Source organism: Ascaphus truei, chromosome 4 (assembly GCF_040206685.1).
Source record: "Ascaphus truei isolate aAscTru1 chromosome 4, aAscTru1.hap1, whole genome shotgun sequence".
In the NCBI taxonomy this organism is placed as follows: domain Eukaryota; kingdom Metazoa; phylum Chordata; class Amphibia; order Anura; family Ascaphidae; genus Ascaphus; species Ascaphus truei.
Window position 1 is genome coordinate 210,807,670 of NC_134486.1, and position 20,995 is coordinate 210,828,664.

Consider the following 20,995-nt stretch of genomic DNA (forward strand, 5'->3'; position numbering starts at 1 on the left):
TTGTCTGGGCAACAAATGGGGTTGTGTTACTAAATACGATGGCAACTCCTCTTTTTTTGACTGATGCTGATGCCGTGTAAAATTGGGAGAAGCCCTTATCTAGAAATTTAGGAGAGTTGTTTCCTGTAAGAATAACAACTCTGCGTGCCTTCTGTTGTAATCCGTAAAAGCAAGCTTTCTTTTGATCGGGCTATTAAAGCCCTTCACATTATGTGAGATTAGTGTTAACGCCATGTTTTATGGTATAAGAGATAGTGTGTGCGGTGATCTACGTACTTACTCATGAAGTTAGTCCTGAAGATCTTTCCAGATATGTGCATATTTGCTATGTCCGCTTGATGTTCTAGTCGGTTGCCGAGCAGCCTAGGGAGGGAAGAGGATGGGAAAGGGTAGGGCAGGATAGACAAAACAGGGGAAGCAACACAGGGATTAAAACGGGCAGGGAAGAAAAAGGAAACAAAAAGAAAAAATGTAAAAAGGGGAGAACAGGAGACAGGGGTGTATCTCGGGAGCCCCCAAGAGTAGCCCCTGTGCCCAGAGGATGAGTCGTCTGGCTCCATTTTATGGATGGGCCAATCTCCTGTTAGGGAGGACGACCACCCTGGGTCTTGGGAACGGATACCCAAATCTGGGGACCGGAAAAAAGAACACATGCGCGGTGGCGGGGGGGGGGGGGGGGGGAGCCCCACCGACACTTTTCACAAACAACTAAACTTATAACCGTGATATTATCATATATACAATCAACGAGCGTAGCTGGTGAGTTGCAACGAGAACAATAGCAATGATATTAATGTTATTCAACTGAAATAACATAACATGTGTAACGGGTATTCCACCCCACCCAATCTCATATATAGTGTGGGTGAGTAGAACATGTAGTATTACCGGTGTGGTGCGTATACCTGCAGGCTCACAGGAGGTCTGAGCCTCCGCTAATGAGAGCCTGGGGTGACTCCTCTGGAACGGATCTTCGTTTACAGCGCCTCCACCTATGTAGGATTCTATGGAAATGTAGAATGACCCTACATAGGAACCCACTCAGAAACCACATACACAGTATTATGGATAACAGGTTTACTGAATGAACAATGACAACACCTTACTTCAAAACACTATATCAATAACAGTGCCTCAATACAACTGCGTACCATCCCCCCACCCACATGTCCATCATCACATTCCCCTCAGTCTCTGGAGTGTCCACAGCAATAAAGACCAGTGTGAGTGTGAGGGATAGCGCTTCCCTGTGTTGGGGCCCGGTGGTGCACTTAATATATACAGAGGTACCTTCCGAGCACTCCGATGCTCGGGACTGCAACTGTCTTCTAAAAGGGTCAGACGTCCGTCTGATCCTATCCAGGTACTTCTGCAGTGGACCCCAACGAGGGTCCCACCGCTTCACGGGAACACAACAGTCTCTTGGTACAGCAACCGAACCACAGGAACAGCCACGCCGCTATCCCTGTCTATCCTTAACTAATCCTAGCGTGACAGGAACCCTAACCTAGGGCCTGTCCCTGATGAACCGCAACCTGGGTGGCTTAGGGGAAATCTCCTAGGGCCTGCGGAGTAATACCCTGCCCCACTCTCCTAGCTACCCAGTCCCTAACTGTATCTACTACTGATACTAGATACTCCTAACAGCCTAACGCACCTGCAGCCGACACGCAGCTCACACTGTCAGCCTGCAGGGATTCACCCACGCTGCACACACTGCGCCCAGCACATGCAGCACAACACACACAGAACGGTACACACCATTCACTGGAGAGGGAGAGTCTATCTGGGACCTAAGGGGTTAATAGTATTCCTACTCCCCTAACGAGGCCCAGTCCTGACTCCCACTAACAACCGACTAACCTGAGTGACAGGGTCCCTTACTCTAGGGCATTCCCTGGCAACACTCACTATATGGGATATCTAGAGCTATCTTGGGCCAAGGGGGTGCTGGCTAGTACAGGGGATCCCTCTCTCCCGTACCCTACCTCCTTCCCTTGTCTGCCTCCTTGCTCTGCTCCTTCCTGACTGCTTAACGTGCTGCAAGCCCGCCAAATGTATCTCTTTTCCCAGGGGTCTCCTAAGCCCTATTGGCTCCCTGGTGTCACATGGGGCTCGCAAAGGCTCTTGGGATATGTAGTCCCAGCTCAGAGCCTTCCCTGGTAGGCTAGGGGTTCGCGGGCTTTCTCTCCCCTGCCCTACGCGTGCACAAGCTTTCCCGGGCTTTCTCTCTCCTCCCTGAGCTGCCCCTACCCTCGCGCGAGCTATCCTTGCCTCAGGAGCCCTCCCTGCGCCTACGCGTCCCTGCGCATGCGCAACGCTGTCTTCAATGGCGGCGCCCTGCCTCACCGGCCGCCGGGACCTTAGAGACGCGATCGCGGCCTTAGCAACGGCCCGATCGCGTCCCCGGCAACCGGCCGCAGGCAGGAGAAGCCACGCTGCTCCCTGCTCCAGCCCCCACCCTTGGAAGCAGCCGTCGGGGTTTTCAGTACCCGCGATCGAGCTGCGCCAGGGAAGGGGGGTCTCCAGGAGCTGCTGGGGACCAGGGTTACACATGTATATATATATAAGTAAAGCCTATGATGTATAGAACATATGTATTTTTTATGTCCTGTCTCATATAGCCGATATATTTTGTAGTATTTCCTCTCATTAGGGTGTTTTTAGGGAATACGTGGCCATCTTAACCTATATAAGTGTTTAAGAAACAAGGGTATTGTCACCCAACTATTGATGCTAGACACTAAATTACGTATATCAACTTCTCTAGTAACTGTATTGATATGGCTTTTAGTCCTTATAATCTACATTGAAAACATGACCATATTAGATAAAAAATAAAAAGAAATATATAACCTGTAGATGTCTTCTATGTATCTTGTCTAATCTACAAAACCCTTTCAACTAGTGTGTTGTCTAATATGTTTCTGTGACAGACAACACATGCTTATATTTTTTGCGTGACATCTTTGTAACGCTTCTTTTGCCTGTATATAACAGTTCAGGGATAATTAGGTAACACATACATAGATATATATATAGACACAGCATTGATAGTGTTAACTTCTCAACTATAAGATCTACCTAATATACTACATAATATATTTAAGTGTATTTTTGTTAACATTTATATGAGGTGATTCATTTAGTCTCTGTTGATTCTATCAGTATTACTATTATAAGCTAACTGTGACCCCATCCTTTACATCTCCAAATCATCACCTGGATTCCTTTATAACGGTTATGATCAGATGTTATAGTGTTAGTATTCCATCATAACCTCTAAATATTAGGTCGACGGGGTATATGTTATTATATAGCAGTGGTATTTACTAGAGGACGGACAAAAATATGTAGGGTGTAGAAAGTGTGTGAAATGCTTGATGTCTTATGAAGGTCTGCATTTTATTAGAAGTCATAGTGTTTATGTATGTTGTGTTAGGGTGTCTTGTGCTTCAAACTGTGTTAAATGACTTGGGTAGACTCTTCTGAATCCTCATCCGTTTGGGTCCGCTCAGAAGCAATAGTGGCTTGATCTCGGACCTCCATCTTGAATCTCGTCGAGCCCGACGTCATCTGGAGGTGTCCTAAATCTCGCGAGAGAGAGGCGCGAGGTGATGACGTCAGTGCCGAAGCGCGCGAAAGCCATTAAGCTTCCCGCGCGGCTCCGGGAAGGGACGTGACAAGATGGCTGCTGCTTCGAAATTGAGAACGGGTCAGCTCCGGTTCGAGGTCGATCTTCTACCTTTCAGGTACTTTCCAGGGAAGGTTTTTCCAGGGTCTGGTGATATACAAAGCCCTGAGCTGGAGCATGTTTCTTAGGCTGAGGCAGAAGATGGTGTATAGTCCTATGTGGAGGTGTTACTTAGGATCCGATGGAGCCAGGAGTCTCAGTGTCTTTATTATTTTTGGCGCCATTGTTTGTACGGGAGGATCCTGCCTGGTTCCAGATGGGTGCAACAGCGATTGGGCTGGTTGAAGGGTGACGGGACAGACCTTGGAGGGATCCTGCGATTCCAAGCTTAGCTAGGAATCCCTCACTATCCTCCGGTCTCCGCAAAGTATGCGCCACTCCGTTTTTAATAAATAGGAGAGCGCAGGGAAACAGCCAGCGGTATTTAACGTTGTTGTCCCTTAATACCTTAGTGATGTGAGCTAAGGTTTTTCTTTTTGCTAGGGTGGCAGGTGCCAAGTCCTGGTAGATTTGGAGTTTAACACCTTCAAACTCCAAGGAGTGATCTTCCCTAGCTATCCTGCAGACCTCTTCCTTTGTTCGGAAGTGATGGAAGCGGGCCACGATTTCCCTAGGTGGGTCTCCTTTTTGTGGTTTGCCTCGTAAGGCTCTGTGGCACCGGTCCAGCTTAATCTCATATTCTGATTTATCTGGGAAGATGTGCTCGAGCCAGTTGTTGGTAAAATCCTCTGGATCGAGGACGCTTTCAGGGACACCCCTCAGCCGAATATTACACCTCCTGTCTCTATTCTCAGCGTCCTCTACTTTATCCTCAAGATATCTGATCTTGTCGTTCATTAAGGAGATTTGATCCTGATTTTGTGTAATGGCGGCAGTTGTCTCGTCAGATTTTTTTTCGAGGGTGTCCGTCCGCTCTCCTAGTGCATCAACCTCCTTCCTCAGAGCCCAAAGTTCGGTCTTAAAGAATTTTTGCATTTGAGCACAAAATTCTTTTAAATCTTTGCGCCGAACCGTCTCCTCGTCTCTATCCTGCTCCAGCAAGAGATCGCTATCAGGGTCCCGGTTTCTCAGATTGGGTCACCCCTTTCGTGAAGTAGGTTGTGACCGGCTGACTTTTGGCCCTTGTCCCTCTACTATGTTGGTGTGTATTATGCTTTATATTGTAATACTGAATTTTCGTTTTTTATCACTGTTAATTGATTTTTAAGTGCCGGCGGGAGCGGAGCTCATAAATCAATGCTCCATTGCTCTCGCCGTCGCGCATACGCCCCTGGTGTGTCCTTTTTAACCCTTTTTTAGGGAGAGCATCAAGAATTGGGCCAGTCAAGAGCATCTTTGTTTTCCATTCTTAAAGACTTGGACTATTCAGGGGGGCATCTTAAGGGACTAATCATCTTATGGACTGAGTGTCATTTGAGCGCCAGGTATCCCTTTTTTCATTATCTACTGTCTTGTATGCGAGTTGATGAGAACTCGCGTTGTGGGAAACCTCTGGCAGCTCCATTTATTATTGTCACCACAATTGGATTGTGCAGCAAAAAGGTGTAAGCAAGGCGCTGCGCACTAAATATATCAAGTGACAAATTGTGATTTAAAAGTGCAATATAATGACTCACAAGTGGAAAGAAAGTTAAATGTAATACCCCTCTGCTTCAACCCTCTGGTGGGGTTGTTTTCACTTATCCCCAAAGAGTAGAACTTGTATCACACGATCCAGGGGGAGCATAGGGAAAAAAACATAAAAAAGCTCTAAATGCAGATGTATAAACAGTGCTGGGAGTATCCCTATAAAGCTTGGCTCCTGTGTTATTCCTACTCACAAGAATATAGTAGTTTTCAGGCAATAGAGATCAATAAGCTGATGGATGTGTGTCACTGGCTTCCGTACTTCACGGGATGTACCTCAGCGAGAGAGGGAGAAGAACACACATAGTACAGTTCTGTCGATAATGACCCTTTATAAAAAACTTATAAAATGCACACTTACAGTGTCTCAAAGTTAAAACAGCATTTGTAGCTATAAAAGCTAAATGACGCGGCTTGGATGAAGGTAAACACCGTCTCTAACCACACCATCTCCGTCTGGAGCTCCGATCCGATCACCACCTCCATTTGCGGGCGGCGCTGCCTCTCTTCCGGTCGCGGAACGATGTCGTCACTTCCGGTCGCGGCGTCACAGCAGATCGTAGGTGTATGCGTGGAGTACCCAGGAGTCCTCCTCCCCAGCAGCATCACGTTGTAGGTGGTACAGCTCTACGAGTTTCGCCTGTTCATTGAATTGGCTTCCTCAGGAGTGTACCTATCCCTGTCTTATGTCTGCTATATATACTGCATGTATTAAGCAATTAAGCAATAAAAAAGCTGATCTGCATATAATTAAACAATTACAATAAAAGGCCTATACTGCATCATTGAGGAGTGGATACGTGGGGATACCTTAAACAGGGGAAATGTCTAACACAAATGATAATGTCCATTGAGGATGTTCATACATCATAAGTATACACAGAGAAAGTCTTACATCAAGGTATAACAATATAATAACAATAACTGTTGGCCACAATATTCAGGGATTTATACTAGGTGTTGATTGAAATGTATAATACACTATTGTTGGTGAGAGAACGAATGGATGATTCTTACTGGTGATTCTTACGTGGGACTGATTGCACTAATAGTCACATATTTAATGTATAATTAATCGACACCCCTTAACACTACACGCAATGTCAAACAATCTACAGTGGGATATTCAAGATCATAATCTAAATATGAAATTATTCTAAGCATGAAATCATTTTAGGCATAAAATTTTATTATTCCTGACATCTCATATACAATTACTTACGAGCATTCTAGATCACGATACAAAATAGGGTAACCTTATGGATATTGCAATTTAACTCACAATATGACAGAGGGAGACAAGAGAGGGAGAGAGAGGCAGGCATTAGTGTCATCACAAAAAGGGTACGATATCAATTTCCATGTTTAAACCCCTCGGGGAAAATTTCCTCATTTTGTGGATCTAAAATGTTTCCCTCTTTCTTAATTCCACATTTCTATCCCCCCCTCTCCAATGTTGCAGAACGTGTTCGATTGCAATGAAGGTCAAGCCAGCACTATCTCCCTGATGGAATTTGGCAAAGTGATTGGATACAACATGCGTTTCTAATTTCCTTTTAATACTACTTAAATGTTCCAAAATTCGTGTCCGAATAGGTCTTTCTGTTTTTCCAATATACTGCATTTTGCTAGGACACTCTAATCTAAGAGATATACGACATGATCAGTTTTACAAGTCATGCAGGAATCTATAAGGAATTTTCCCCCTGTAATATTTGAAACAAATTCTGTGTTGCTGGCTGACCTAAACTGACAGGTTCTACACGCTCTGCATCCATAAAAACCTTTGTTTGTCTGCAACCAACTATTTCCCCCTGATTTTATGGTTCTAAGTGCACTGGGTGCCAAATGTTGTTTCAAGTTGTCTGCTTTTCTAAATATTATATTTGGTTTATCGGGAATACTTGTTCCTAGAATGGGGTCACTCTTTAGGATTTCCCAATGTTTATTAATAATGGTTTTTATTTCTCCTGCTTCCCTACTGTAATTGGTCAAAAATGCATAATCAAATCTTCCCTCTCTAGTGTTGGTTTTGATCTTGGGTTTTAAAAGGTCTGTTCTATTTATTTTATCCACCTTTTGTATCGCTTTGTCTAACATATTCTCATTGTAGTTTTTATCTACAAATCTCTGTTTCAGCATATTAGATTGTGATTTGTAATATTCATTTTCGCTACAATTTCTTCTGATACGGGAAAATTGTCTGGATTATTTTCACTACCCTGTCTTTCTCTTATTTCTTCCCTACACACGCGTTCCCCTTCTCTGGGATCCGTGCGGTCCCTCTCTGTGTTGCAACCTGTGCGCGCGCATCCTCAGCTTACAGAGGGCGCGTGCACATGCTCTTCTTATCCTGTTCCCCTTGTCTCCGCCTCCCAAGCCCTCCAGGCCATTCCCCTGACTGCCCCTTCTGTCTCCTCCTCTTCTCTCCCTGTCCAATCCCTGTAATCTCCCACTTCTCTCTCTACTCCTCCCCTCTCTCCCATTGGTATGCCCTCCTTTATAACCCCTTCTTCCTCGCTCTGCATAGTTCCTGTTTCCCTGTGTGTACCTGACCTATGCTGTGCTCCCTCTGTGTTCCTGTTGTTTCCTGCTCCTGTGTTATCTTGGATTTCCCTGGCTTTGACCCCTGCTTGTCCTGGACTACTCTGCTCTCTGGTAACCCTTTGAACCCTGCTACCATACTACTTCGCTTACCTCTGGCTTCCTAGGACCTGGCTTATACTCTGACGATTCTAACCTCTGGACTCCTGAACATTGGCACATGGACACGACTATTCTTACGGACATCCCCAACCGTTGCAAGTATAAAATAACAACTCTTCCAACAGGCCCAGCAACGCTATACCACACTCCGAGCTTGCTCCCACTGCTGTGGGTGTGTGGTATCATACCGTTCCCACCTCAGTACTGGGGTCTAGCCAGGTCAGCGGGGATACAGGTGTGACATTATGCAGAGCCCAACAAACGCAGACCCCCCTGAGGTGGGTACAGTGGTGGAGATAATTATTCCTCTGGAAACCCTACAATTCGTTAGTACTCAGCTGTCCACTGTCTCCCAGCAATTGACTAATGTTTCCCTTCGAGAAAGCCCCCCGGCTTCAACGCCACCAGTGGTTACTTCCTACGCCAGCCCTGGTCCATGGATTCCCTCTCCGAATCGCCTTGATGGGGACCCCCTCCACTGCCGCGGTTTCTTAAACCAATGTGAGGTGTAGTTTGAAATGTCCCCCTCCCTGTTTCCTACTGGTCGTGCTAAAATTGCATACATATATGCTCTGCTCACCGGAGACGCTCTCGCTTGGGCCTCTCCCCTATGTGAGCGCAAATGCGAGATAACGCAAGACTACCCGTTGTTCAGACGTGAATTTCAACTCGTGTTTGATACTCCCACATGGCGTGAGACAGCCGCTTTTTCCCTCTTCCATATTACTCAGGGCCAAAGATCAGCTGCCAAATAAGCCATCGAATTCCGTACAGTGGTCGCCGAGGTACAATGGAATGATGAAGCTCTCACTGCCACGTACTGGCACGGACTCGCTGATACGTTAAAAGACGATCTGGCTACTCATGCCCGGCCTACGTCCCTGGAAGAGTTAATCACCCTGAGCGTACGCATGGATCAGCGTACGCAGGAGCGACGTCACGAGAGACACTGTTCCCGTTCTTCTCCCTCTGTTGTTTCTCACAGGTTGCCCACTACTCCTCTCCTGGCCCTGGAGGCACCGGAACCTATGCAGGTCAGTAGTCAACAACTCCAGGCAACCGAGAGAGTGCGGTGTCGCCAGAACAGGCTGTGTTTCTACTGTGCTTCCTCGGAACATCGTCTCCAGAATTGTCCCCTGAAGCTGGGAAACGGGCACACCCAGTAAAGGTAGAGGGGATTCTACTGGGTACTGTCTCTCCTAACCCCTCTCCTTCCGAAGCTCTCCCAAAGAAGTATATGCTTCCAGCCACTTTGGAGGGTCCCAACCTTGTCGTAAAGGTTGAAGCGTTCATCGATTCAGGATTGGGCGGTAATTTCCTGGACCAGCAGGTCGCATTGGAGAATCAAATTCCCATGGTCAGAAGGAAGAGCCCTATTGGCCTTGAGGCCATCGACGGACGAACGCTCCAGCCGGCCTTCATCATTAAGGAGTCTATTCCTCTTACCTTGACCCTGGCTGATGGTCACAAGGAGGTAATTGTCTTTGATGTTTCCAATCCCTTTCCATACAAATTATTTTAGGATTACCTTGGCTTCAACTCCATAATCCGCGCATTGATTGGTCCGGTACTCTGCCTATCCAGTGGCCCTCGTCCGCAGATGCTGTGCCAGCGGATCCTCCCGTGGTTGTGCTTGCCGGTCTGGACTCCGTACCTGCCGATCGGTTGCCCCTGCCTGCTGTGTACCATGAGTACTTGGACGTGTTCAATAAGGTACAAGCAGAGGTTCTCCCTCCTCATCGTCCGTACGATTGCCCTGTCGACCTCATCCCTGGGACTGTCCTGCCGAAGTCTAAGTCTTATCCACTCTCCATCCCGGAGACCGAGGCCATGACTACTTATATTCAGGAAAATCTGGAAAAGGGATTCATCGGCAACTCTACCTCTCCTGCCGGGGCTGGCTTCTTCTTTGTGAAGAAGAAGGAGGGATCACTGAGGCCTTGCATCGACTTCCGCGGACTTAATAAGATCACGGTGAAAAAACGGTATCCTCTTCTGCTCATTTCTGAACGGTTCGACCGTGTCCAAGGGGCCTCTATCTTCTCAAAACTGGACTTAAGGGGTGCCTCTCATTCGTATAAGGGAAGGAGACGAGTGGAAAACAGCGTTTAACACACGTTCTGGACATTATGAATATCTTGTTATGCCTTTTGGGCTCTGTAACGCCCCGGCCGTGTTTCAGGAATTTATGAACGACATCTTCCATGATGTATTGGGAACTTTTGTCATTGTCTATCTAAACGACATTCTTATTTTTTCTAAAAATCTGGAGGAACACATTCAACATACCAAACTTGTGCTCTCCAGGCTTTGTTCTAATCGTCTTTACGCCAAGATGGAGAAATGTCTGTTTCACCAGACTTCCACGGCCTTCCTAGGCTATATCATCTCCAGCCAAGGTTTTTCCATGGACCCAGAGAAGCTGAAGGCGGTTCTCGACTGGCCACTCCCTAATTCGCTCAAGGCTGTGCAACGTTTTCTTGGCTTTGCCAATTAATACAGGAAGTTTATCAAAAAAATTTCTTCTATTGTTCTTCCCATCACCGCCTTGACCAAAAATGGCGCCGACGTCTCTTCCTGGTCACCTGAAGCCATTTCAGCCTTTGAGATTCTCAAGAAGGCGTTCGTGTCTGCTCCCATCCTTCGTCATCCAGATACCTCCCTCCCCTTTACTTTGGAGGTTGACGCCTCAGACGTAGGAGCTGGCGCAGTTCTTTCCCAGAGGACTTCTCCCCAAGAGAAACTCAATCCTTGTGGTTTTTGTTCACGGAAATTCTCAGCAGCAGAAAGGAATTATGATGTCGGTAATCGCGAACTTTTGGCCATTAAGTTGGCTCTCCAAGAATGGAGACATCTTTTGGAGGGTTCCAAAGAACCAATCGCTATTCTCACTGACCACAAAAATTTGTTATATATTGAGGGGGCTCGTCGCCTAGGCTCCCGCCAAGCTCGCTGGTCACTCTTCTTTTGCCGCTTCAACTACACTATCTCATATATTCCTGGGACCAAAAATGTTAAAGCGGACGCCCTTTCTCATCAGTTTGCCTCTGAGACTGAAGCTAAAGAAATCTCGGAACCTATTCTCCCGGCCAACTGCATAATTTCTGCTAACAACTTCGATGTGTTGGATGAGATCAACAAGGCACAAGCGCATATTCCCAGCAGGTTCAGGGTACCAGAAGGACGTCTCTACGCTGTTCCACGTTTTCGCCATAAAGTGTTACTTTGGGGTCATTCCTCTAGAGCAGTTGGTCATCCAGGCTTCAAAAGGACGGCAAATCTCATTAAACAGACTTTTTGGTGGCCTAAGAGGAATCAATATACTAAATGACTTGCTTAGGCGCCACAGCTGTCTAATAAATTATAAAATATAATTCAGTGAATAAAATAATGTTACCCGACAGGGTACTTCTCAAACCTTCCAGGGAAATATGCTCGGATTTCCCACAAGTACAGTCGTGATTGGTTGTGGAAAGTGAGCGACCCAGGCAGGAAAAACATATGTGAATAAAAAACATATATAAAAGACAAATTAATGTGCAGTATGGTGATTCATAATTAAATAAATGTGCATAGATCTTGGCTCTAGGGGAGAACCTACAACACTGTGAAGGGTAAGTTAGCTTATTTCAGATACTTATTAGACGATGAAATGATTTGTGAGGTTTTCTTTGTGTAAGACTTTTTCTCCCCTCTTGAACTTCTCTTCTGAGGGTTACTCCAGGAAAGGTGTAGCTCAATTTCCCATGGTATGCATGTAAAAGAGGAGCAGAAAAAACGGCCAATAGTATAGGTTGCAGAGAACTAAGTTTTATATGCAATAAAGTCGTAGGACATGTACTCACATTCAGTACACTGATATCATGCACATAAAGGTTTCTTTTGCGCTGTGTGCGCCCGCTGTGATGTCTCCCTGTCCTCCTCTGTTCTTAGTGCTGCCGTCGCCAATGGCGTCTGACGTCACTTCCGGATGGTATCTGGTCGCATCCGTTGGTAGGGGACTGTGAGGCGCCGAACAGGGAATCACTGGGGAGTGCAGATGTCTAGAGTCTTTCGGTCTTCGCTTACAGTCAGCTGCAGCTTTGACTGAGTAAGCTCTGGATCAGGCTCTACGCGTTTCGCTGCGTCATACAGCTTCGTCAGGAGCGTCATACAGTGTTGCGTGGGCTTGGTGTATTTAAATGATTAAAGTCTAATTGGTAAATTGGTCCTAATCTCTTTCAGATAATTCAAAGCATCATTTTAACCCACAAGTTTGCCTTTACATAGGCACATGACTATGTGGTTAAAAAAACCTACACTCATTACATTACTAATAGATAAAATACATATAACGTTTTATTTAAGACAATCTTTATTAGAACATATTTTAAAACTACATAAAAGTATAAGAATATTCAAATAAAAAATATTTATATTTGAGAAAATGAATTAATTATATAAAAAGCAGTAAATATGATGATTCATTCTGCCGAGTTAACTATAATTAGAGGAGATTTAAGAGAACAGATACTATCATCCTATTATCTAACACTAATTATTGTGCACAATAGGTCATGAAAAATGCCTAGGTTAGGAGAGAAGAGAGATAAGCATCAAAAGTTAGTATAACAATAATATTTGCATTAAGTATTGTATAGGGAATTATTGGTTAAATATATATTACACTATGTTGTATTATAATCAGAGGTAGACTTAAGGGTGAAGGGTCAGTACATTACAGACTGGAGAAGGTAATTAAAACGTAGTAAAATACATTAAAATATACACTGACGGCGAGATTCTAATTACTGTTAAAAAGGTTACAGTAAAATTTATATATTAAAAATTATTGATTAAATAAAAATTAGGGAATATCTATCGAATTAAATAATGCCAATCATATTTTTGAGTTTATAAAATTTAAAAATCATTAAAAGTTTTTTTAATATAGTATTTTTTATAAAGTAAATCTTATGTAAGCAACAATAAAAGGAATAGTTTGTAATTAGGAGGCCCAGAGTTTTTCAATTTCAATCATGTAAAAAGGGTAGCACTTCAAAGTCTGAATTCAAGCCATGTGGTATTAGTGTATCTAGCTTATGAATCCAGTACATTTCCCTTTTGCTTAAGTCTACCTCTCGTGAGCGGCCTCTCCAATGTTGTTTCACATTCTCGATAGCCATAAATTTCAGACTATCCGGATTTGACTGATGGTATTTAGCGTAGTGCTTTGAAACGCTGTGAGTTAAAATCCCTCTTCTAATATTACTAAGATGTTCCAGAATGCGAATGCGGATGGGCCTTGACGTCTTCCCCACATATTGAAGCCCACACGGGCACTGGAGCATATAAATTACAAAATTAGTAGTACAATTCATATATTGCTTGATTTTAAAAGACTCGTTATTCCTTTGGCTTTTAAAACTAGTTTTGTCTTTTAGTTTATGTTGGCAAGCCTTGCAAGAAGAGCAGCCATAAAAACCCGTCAAATCTTTAAGCCACCCTTGAGTCAAATCTCTTGTGTTTCTTAAGGCGCTAGGTGCTATTAAATTTTTTATATTTTGTGCCCTCTTAAAAATTATTTTTGGATTGTCCGGTAAGATTTCCCTTAAAATATTGTCTGATTTTAAAACATGCCAGTGTTTACGTACGATCTTTTCTATAGTCTTAGCATCTTTGTTAAAAGTAGTCATAAACGCAGTATCGTATGGGTTAATTGAAGTGGGGGATATAAAATTTGTTTTTTTGTTAGATGTTAGAGTATCATTTCTATCTAAGTTTTTTGCCTTCATAAATGCATTATCTAAAGTGTCTTGGCTATAGTTTTTCTCTATAAATCTTTTTTCCAAAACTTTGCATTGATCATTGAACACATTATCTTCGGTACAATTTCTGCGGAGCCTCCTATACTGGCTATAGGGGACCCCGTCCATCCACTGATGGTGATGACAACTTGATCTTAAGATGAAATTGTTGCAGTCAACGTTTTTAAAATGTGTCTTGGTTTTTAGAATGCCTTCCTCTATATAAATATTTAAATCTAGATATTCGACTGAAGTCTCGCTTATAGTATATGTGAATTTTAAATTACAATCGTTTTTATTCAAATCCAAAATAAATTGCTCCAAGTCTGATTTCTTTCCCTGCCAAATAAGGATAATGTCATCAATGTAGCGCCGCCATAGGACCAAGTTACCCCCCAGCTCGCCTCCGGGCCAGATGGTGCGGTCCTCCCAGAACCCCATGAAGAGGTTCGCGTAGCTGGGGGCAAACTTCGTTCCCATGGCGGTGCCACATTTCTGAACATAAAATATATTGTCAAATACAAAATAATTCTTTTGCAGGATGAACAAAATACTGTCCAAAAGAAACTGTATCTGCAATTCATGTAAATCTGGATCCTTCCTAAGAAAATGCTCCACCGCTTGTAGGCCTAGTTGGTGTATAATAGATGTATATAATGAGGCAACATCAATGGTAGCTAATAAATAGTCTTCCTTCCATACAAGTTTGTTTAAGGTATTTATAATATCTGTTGTATCTTTTAAATACGATGGCATATCTTTAACGTAGCCCTGGAGGAAATTATCAATATAAGCTGATAGGTTTGACGTCAATGAATTAATGCCTGATACAATCGGCCTCCCAGGCGGATTTTGGAGACATTTGTGGATTTTTGGCAGAATATAAAAGATCGGAATCTGAGGTGACTTATTGTTTAGAAATTTATATTCAGATTCAGTTAGGATACCTTTATCTCTGCCTCCTTCTAACAGCACAATCAGATCTTTATAAAAATCTATACTTGGATTTTTCTTTAAGGTACTGTAAGTATTTTCATCACCTAAAAGGCGGTGTACTTCCTTCAAATATTCCTCTTTGTCCATTATAACTGTTCCACCACCTTTATCAGCCTGTTTGATTACTATGTTTTCATTTTTGGTTATCTCTTCCAAGGCTTTTCTTTCCTCTATTGTTAAGTTATTTCTGGTCGACGATTTTGTATTCTTAGAAAGTGTCTCAAAATCCTTGACAATTAAATCATAGAATACTTCAAGATGTTTCCCTTTATAATAGGTCGGATAAAATGAGGACTTCTGTTTTAATGAAGTATGTTTAAATTTACTCTCCTCAACGTTGATATTGGCTTTCTCCACATGTAATCTAGATTCTGTGTTTTTACTTTGGAAGAATCTTTTCACTGTCAATTTTCTAAGATAGCGATTTGCATCCAAAAATAGGCCAAAATTATTGGGCCCCATTGACGGTGCAAAAGACAGTTCCTTTGAAATCAATTTTTGTTGTGGTATAGTTAGTTCTACTTTGCTTAAATTGAAAATACTCCTTGTGTCAATCTCCTCTTTTTTGTTCAGTCTTTCCCTTTTCCTTCTTTTTCCTCGTTTCCCTCTCTGATGTTGTCTCTTTTTAGATATTGTTTTGGATCCCTCCTCTCTTTCGGGGGGGGTATAAGTGCTGGGTATCTCCCATACACTCAATGTTGTGTCCATGTCTAAAAAACTAGTCTGTCCAGTTGCTCCAATTGGTGACCTGGATCTGCTAGTTTTCTGTTGTTTATCTAGATGATATCTTTCTCTTTCTCTTTTCCTTTCTTCCCTTTCTCTTTTCATTTCCCTTTCTCTTTTAATTTCTTTCTCTTTTTGATATTCTCTATCTTTTTGATCTTTCTCCCTCTTTTCTATTTCTCTTTGCTCTTGGTGATACGCAAAATCTCTATCTCTTTGTTGTTCCCTATATCTTCTGGTCTCTCTTTCTTTGTCTCTCATAGTTCTTTCTCTTTCTTCCTTCACTCTCAAATCTTTTTCTCTCTGTCTTTCTCTCTCTCTCTGTCTCTCCCTCTCCCTTCGTCTCTCCTCCTCCATTCTGGAATCTCTCTCCCTAACTCTATCTCTCTCCTTTTGCATCTCAGTATCTCTACGTGTTTCTCTTTCTTCAAAAATAGTTTTATTGCTTTTGTTAGATATCAGTGTTGTATCTACTCTTGGATTGTTGTCTCTTTGATGTTGTTCTTTCTGATCAACATATGTGGTATTTGATTTATTATATCCAGAGACATAGTTTGTGTCTCTCCTATGGGCATGACTCCCATAGAAAGATTTTTCTTTTCTATCAAAGGTACTGCTATATCTATTGTCATATCTTCTATCTCCTTGGTAGGTGTTTCTCTTCCTCTTCCAATCCCTTTGTTCTCCCCTCTTATAATCTTCCTCATCTCTTAGGAATTTATCAGTTTTGTTAATATATAGGTCATTCTCTAACTTATCTATTTTTTTCTTTAGTTCCCTATCTTTAATTTTAAATTCCGCAGTATCCTCTAAATGCGCTAATTTCTCCTCTATAATTGTTACTTCTTCATCTATTTTTTTGATATTCTTTTTGTGTTGGTTGACTAATGCTAGCATCAAATCCACCGAGCATTTGTCAATAATATTATACCAAGTTTTCACAAATTCGTCATCCTCCAAATTAGAGGAGGGATCTTTAGAGAATCTCAGACCCCTTGGTATTCTATTACATTTGATATATTTATTCAAAAAGCTTAGATCCAACCATTTTTTTGTGTCTTTAACTAATAACCTATCTAATTTGTGAAATTCTTCCTCTAATAGGTCATACGATATTGGTGTGTGTGATGTATCTACATCTTGATAATTAAATTGTGTCTGTCTAGAGTGTCTTTTAGCAAATATATTTGGTGAAGTGATATCCATTACCTAATTACTATTCTAATAACAGTGATAAAAAAATATTCGTGAAAATCAAATTTAGAAAGCAAACAGGCAGCCCACAAATCAAAAGCAGAAGAAACAATATACTAAATGACTTGCCTAGGCGCCACAGCTGTCTAATAAATTATAAAATATAATTCAGTGAATAAAATAATGTTACCCGACAGGGTACTTCTCAAACCTTCCAGGGAAATATGCTCGGATTTCCCACAAGTACAGTCGTGATTGGTTGTGGAAAGTGAGCGACCCAGGCAGGAAAAACATATGTGAATAAAAAACATATATAAAAGACAAATTAATGTGCAGTATGGTGATTCATAATTAAATAAATGTGCATAGATCTTGGCTCTAGGGGAGAACCTACAACACTGTGAAGGGTAAGTTAGCTTATTTCAGATACTTATTAGACGATGAAATGATTTGTGAGGTTTTCTTTGTGTAAGACTTTTTCTCCCCTCTTGAACTTCTCTTCTGAGGGTTACTCCAGGAAAGGTGTAGCTCAATTTCCCATGGTATGCATGTAAAAGAGGAGCAGAAAAAACGGCCAATAGTATAGGTTGCAGAGAACTAAGTTTTATATGCAATAAAGTCGTAGGACATGTACTCACATTCAGTACACTGATATCATGCACATAAAGGTTTCTTTTGCGCTGTGTGCGCCCGCTGTGATGTCTCCCTGTCCTCCTCTGTTCTTAGTGCTGCCGTCGCCAATGGCGTCTGACGTCACTTCCGGATGGTATCTGGTCGCATCCGTTGGTAGGGGACTGTGAGGCGCCGAACAGGGAATCACTGGGGAGTGCAGATGTCTAGAGTCTTTCGGTCTTCGCTTACAGTCAGCTGCAGCTTTGACTGAGTAAGCTCTGGATCAGGCTCTACGCGTTTCGCTGCGTCATACAGCTTCGTCAGGAGCGTCATACAGTGTTGCGTGGGCTTGGTGTATTTAAATGATTAAAGTCTAATTGGTAAATTGGTCCTAATCTCTTTCAGATAATTCAAAGCATCATTTTAACCCACAAGTTTGCCTTTACATAGGCACATGACTATGTGGTTAAAAAAACCTACACTCATTACATTACTAATAGATAAAATACATATAACGTTTTATTTAAGACAATCTTTATTAGAACATATTTTAAAACTACATAAAAGTATAAGAATATTCAAATAAAAAATATTTATATTTGAGAAAATGAATTAATTATATAAAAAGCAGTAAATATGATGATTCATTCTGCCGAGTTAACTATAATTAGAGGAGATTTAAGAGAACAGATACTATCATCCTATTATCTAACACTAATTATTGTGCACAATAGGTCATGAAAAATGCCTAGGTTAGGAGAGAAGAGAGATAAGCATCAAAAGTTAGTATAACAATAATATTTGCATTAAGTATTGTATAGGGAATTATTGGTTAAATATATATTACACTATGTTGTATTATAATCAGAGGTAGACTTAAGGGTGAAGGGTCAGTACATTACAGACTGGAGAAGGTAATTAAAACGTAGTAAAATACATTAAAATATACACTGACGGCGAGATTCTAATTACTGTTAAAAAGGGTACAGTAAAATTTATATATTAAAAATTATTGATTAAATAAAAATTAGGGAATATCTATCGAATTAAATAATGCCAATCATATTTTTGAGTTTATAAAATTTAAAAATCATTAAAAGTTTTTTTAATATAGTATTTTTTATAAAGTAAATCTTATGTAAGCAACAATAAAAGGAATAGTTTGTAATTAGGAGGCCCAGAGTTTTTCAATTTCAATCATGTAAAAAGGGTAGCACTTCAAAGTCTGAATTCAAGCCATGTGGTATTAGTGTATCTAGCTTATGAATCCAGTACATTTCCCTTTTGCTTAAGTCTACCTCTCGTGAGCGGCCTCTCCAATGTTGTTTCACATTCTCGATAGCCATAAATTTCAGACTATCCGGATTTGACTGATGGTATTTAGCGTAGTGCTTTGAAACGCTGTGAGTTAAAATCCCTCTTCTAATATTACTAAGATGTTCCAGAATGCGAATGCGGATGGGCCTTGACGTCTTCCCCACATATTGAAGCCCACACGGGCACTGGAGCATATAAATTACAAAATTAGTAGTACAATTCATATATTGCTTGATTTTAAAAGACTCGTTATTCCTTTGGCTTTTAAAACTAGTTTTGTCTTTTAGTTTATGTTGGCAAGCCTTGCAAGAAGAGCAGCCATAAAAACCCGTCAAATCTTTAAGCCACCCTTGAGTCAAATCTCTTGTGTTTCTTAAGGCGCTAGGTGCTATTAAATTTTTTATATTTTGTGCCCTCTTAAAAATTATTTTTGGATTGTCCGGTAAGATTTCCCTTAAAATATTGTCTGATTTTAAAACATGCCAGTGTTTACGTACGATCTTTTCTATAGTCTTAGCATCTTTGTTAAAAGTAGTCATAAACGCAGTATCGTATGGGTTAATTGAAGTTTTTTAACCACATAGTCATGTGCCTATGTAAAGGCAAACTTGTGGGTTAAAATGATGCTTTGAATTATCTGAAAGAGATTAGGACCAATTTACCAATTAGACTTTAATCATTTAAATACACCAAGCCCACGCAACACTGTATGACGCTCCTGACGAAGCTGTATGACGCAGCGAAACGCGTAGAGCCTGATCCAGAGCTTACTCAGTCAAAGCTGCAGCTGACTGTAAGCGAAGACCGAAAGACTCTAGACATCTGCACTCCCCAGTGATTCCCTGTTCGGCGCCTCACAGTCCCCTACCAACGGATGCGACCAGATACCATCCGGAAGTGACGTCAGACGCCATTGGCGACGGCAGCACTAAGAACAGAGGAGGACAGGGAGACATCACAGCGGGCGCACACAGCGCAAAAGAAACCTTTATGTGCATGATATCAGTGTACTGAATGTGAGTACATGTCCTACGACTTTATTGCATATAAAACTTAGTTCTCTGCAACCTATACTATTGGCCGTTTTTTCTGCTCCTCTTTTACATGCATACCATGGGAAATTGAGCTACACCTTTCCTGGAGTAACCCTCAGAAGAGAAGTTCAAGAGGGGAGAAAAAGTCTTACACAAAGAAAACCTCACAAATCATTTCATCGTCTAATAAGTATCTGAAATAAGCTAACTTACCCTTCACAGTGTTGCAGGTTCTCCCCTAGAGCCAAGATCTATGCACATTTATTTAATTATGAATCACCATACTGCACATTAATTTGTCTTTTATATATGTTTTTTATTCACATATGTTTTTCCTGCCTGGGTCGCTCACTTTCCACAACCAATCACTAAGAGGAATCAAGACATTCTCGAATTTACTTCCGCCTGTCCTGTATGTGCCCAGAGTAAAACTCTCCATCATAAACCTTCTGGACTTCTTCTACCACTTCCCATCCCTGAACAACCCTGGAAACACATTTCGAAGGACTTTATTGTTGAACTGCCTATTTCCAAGGGGATGAACACTATTTTGGTCGTGGTTGACAGGTTTTCAAAGCAGGCACACTTTATCCCCCTCAAGGGTCTTCCCAACTCTGCCACCTTGGTGGACGTCTTCTCCAGAGAGATCTTCAGGTTGCATGGCGTCCCCATTTCTATTGTCTCGGATCGTGGGTCACAGTTCATCTCAAAATTCTGGCGGGCCTTCTCCAAAAGATTGGGTATCTCTCTCTTGTTTTCCTCTGGATACCATCCACAAACCAACGGTCAAACTGAAAGGATGAACCAAACTCTTGAACAGTATCTAAGATGCTTCATTTCAGACTCGCAAGATAACTGGGTGGATCTTTTACCATGGGCCGAATTTGCCATAAATTCCTTGAGGAACGAGTCTACTCAGGAGTCTCCTTTCTTTATCAACTGTGGCTTCCACCCCAGTAGTCTCCCTCTCTCACCTTCTCCTTCTGGTGTTCCTGCAGCCGACTCTCATATCACCAACTTACAAGAATCCTGGAAAAAAATCCTCAAGTCTTTACAGTCTGTGGTTGTCAAACAAAAAACCAAGGCAGATCGCCACCGTCAAAGGGGTCCTTCCTTCAAACCTGGTGATCTGGTGTGGCTGTCTTCCAAAAATATTAGGCTAAAAGCACCTTCATCCAAACTATCCCCTAGATTCTTGGGACCATTCAAAATCTCAGAGAAGGTGAATCCAGTAGCCTATCGTCTCGATCTTCCCCCAACTATGAAGGTTCCGTCCGTGTTCCATGTTTCTCTCCTTAAAGAATTTA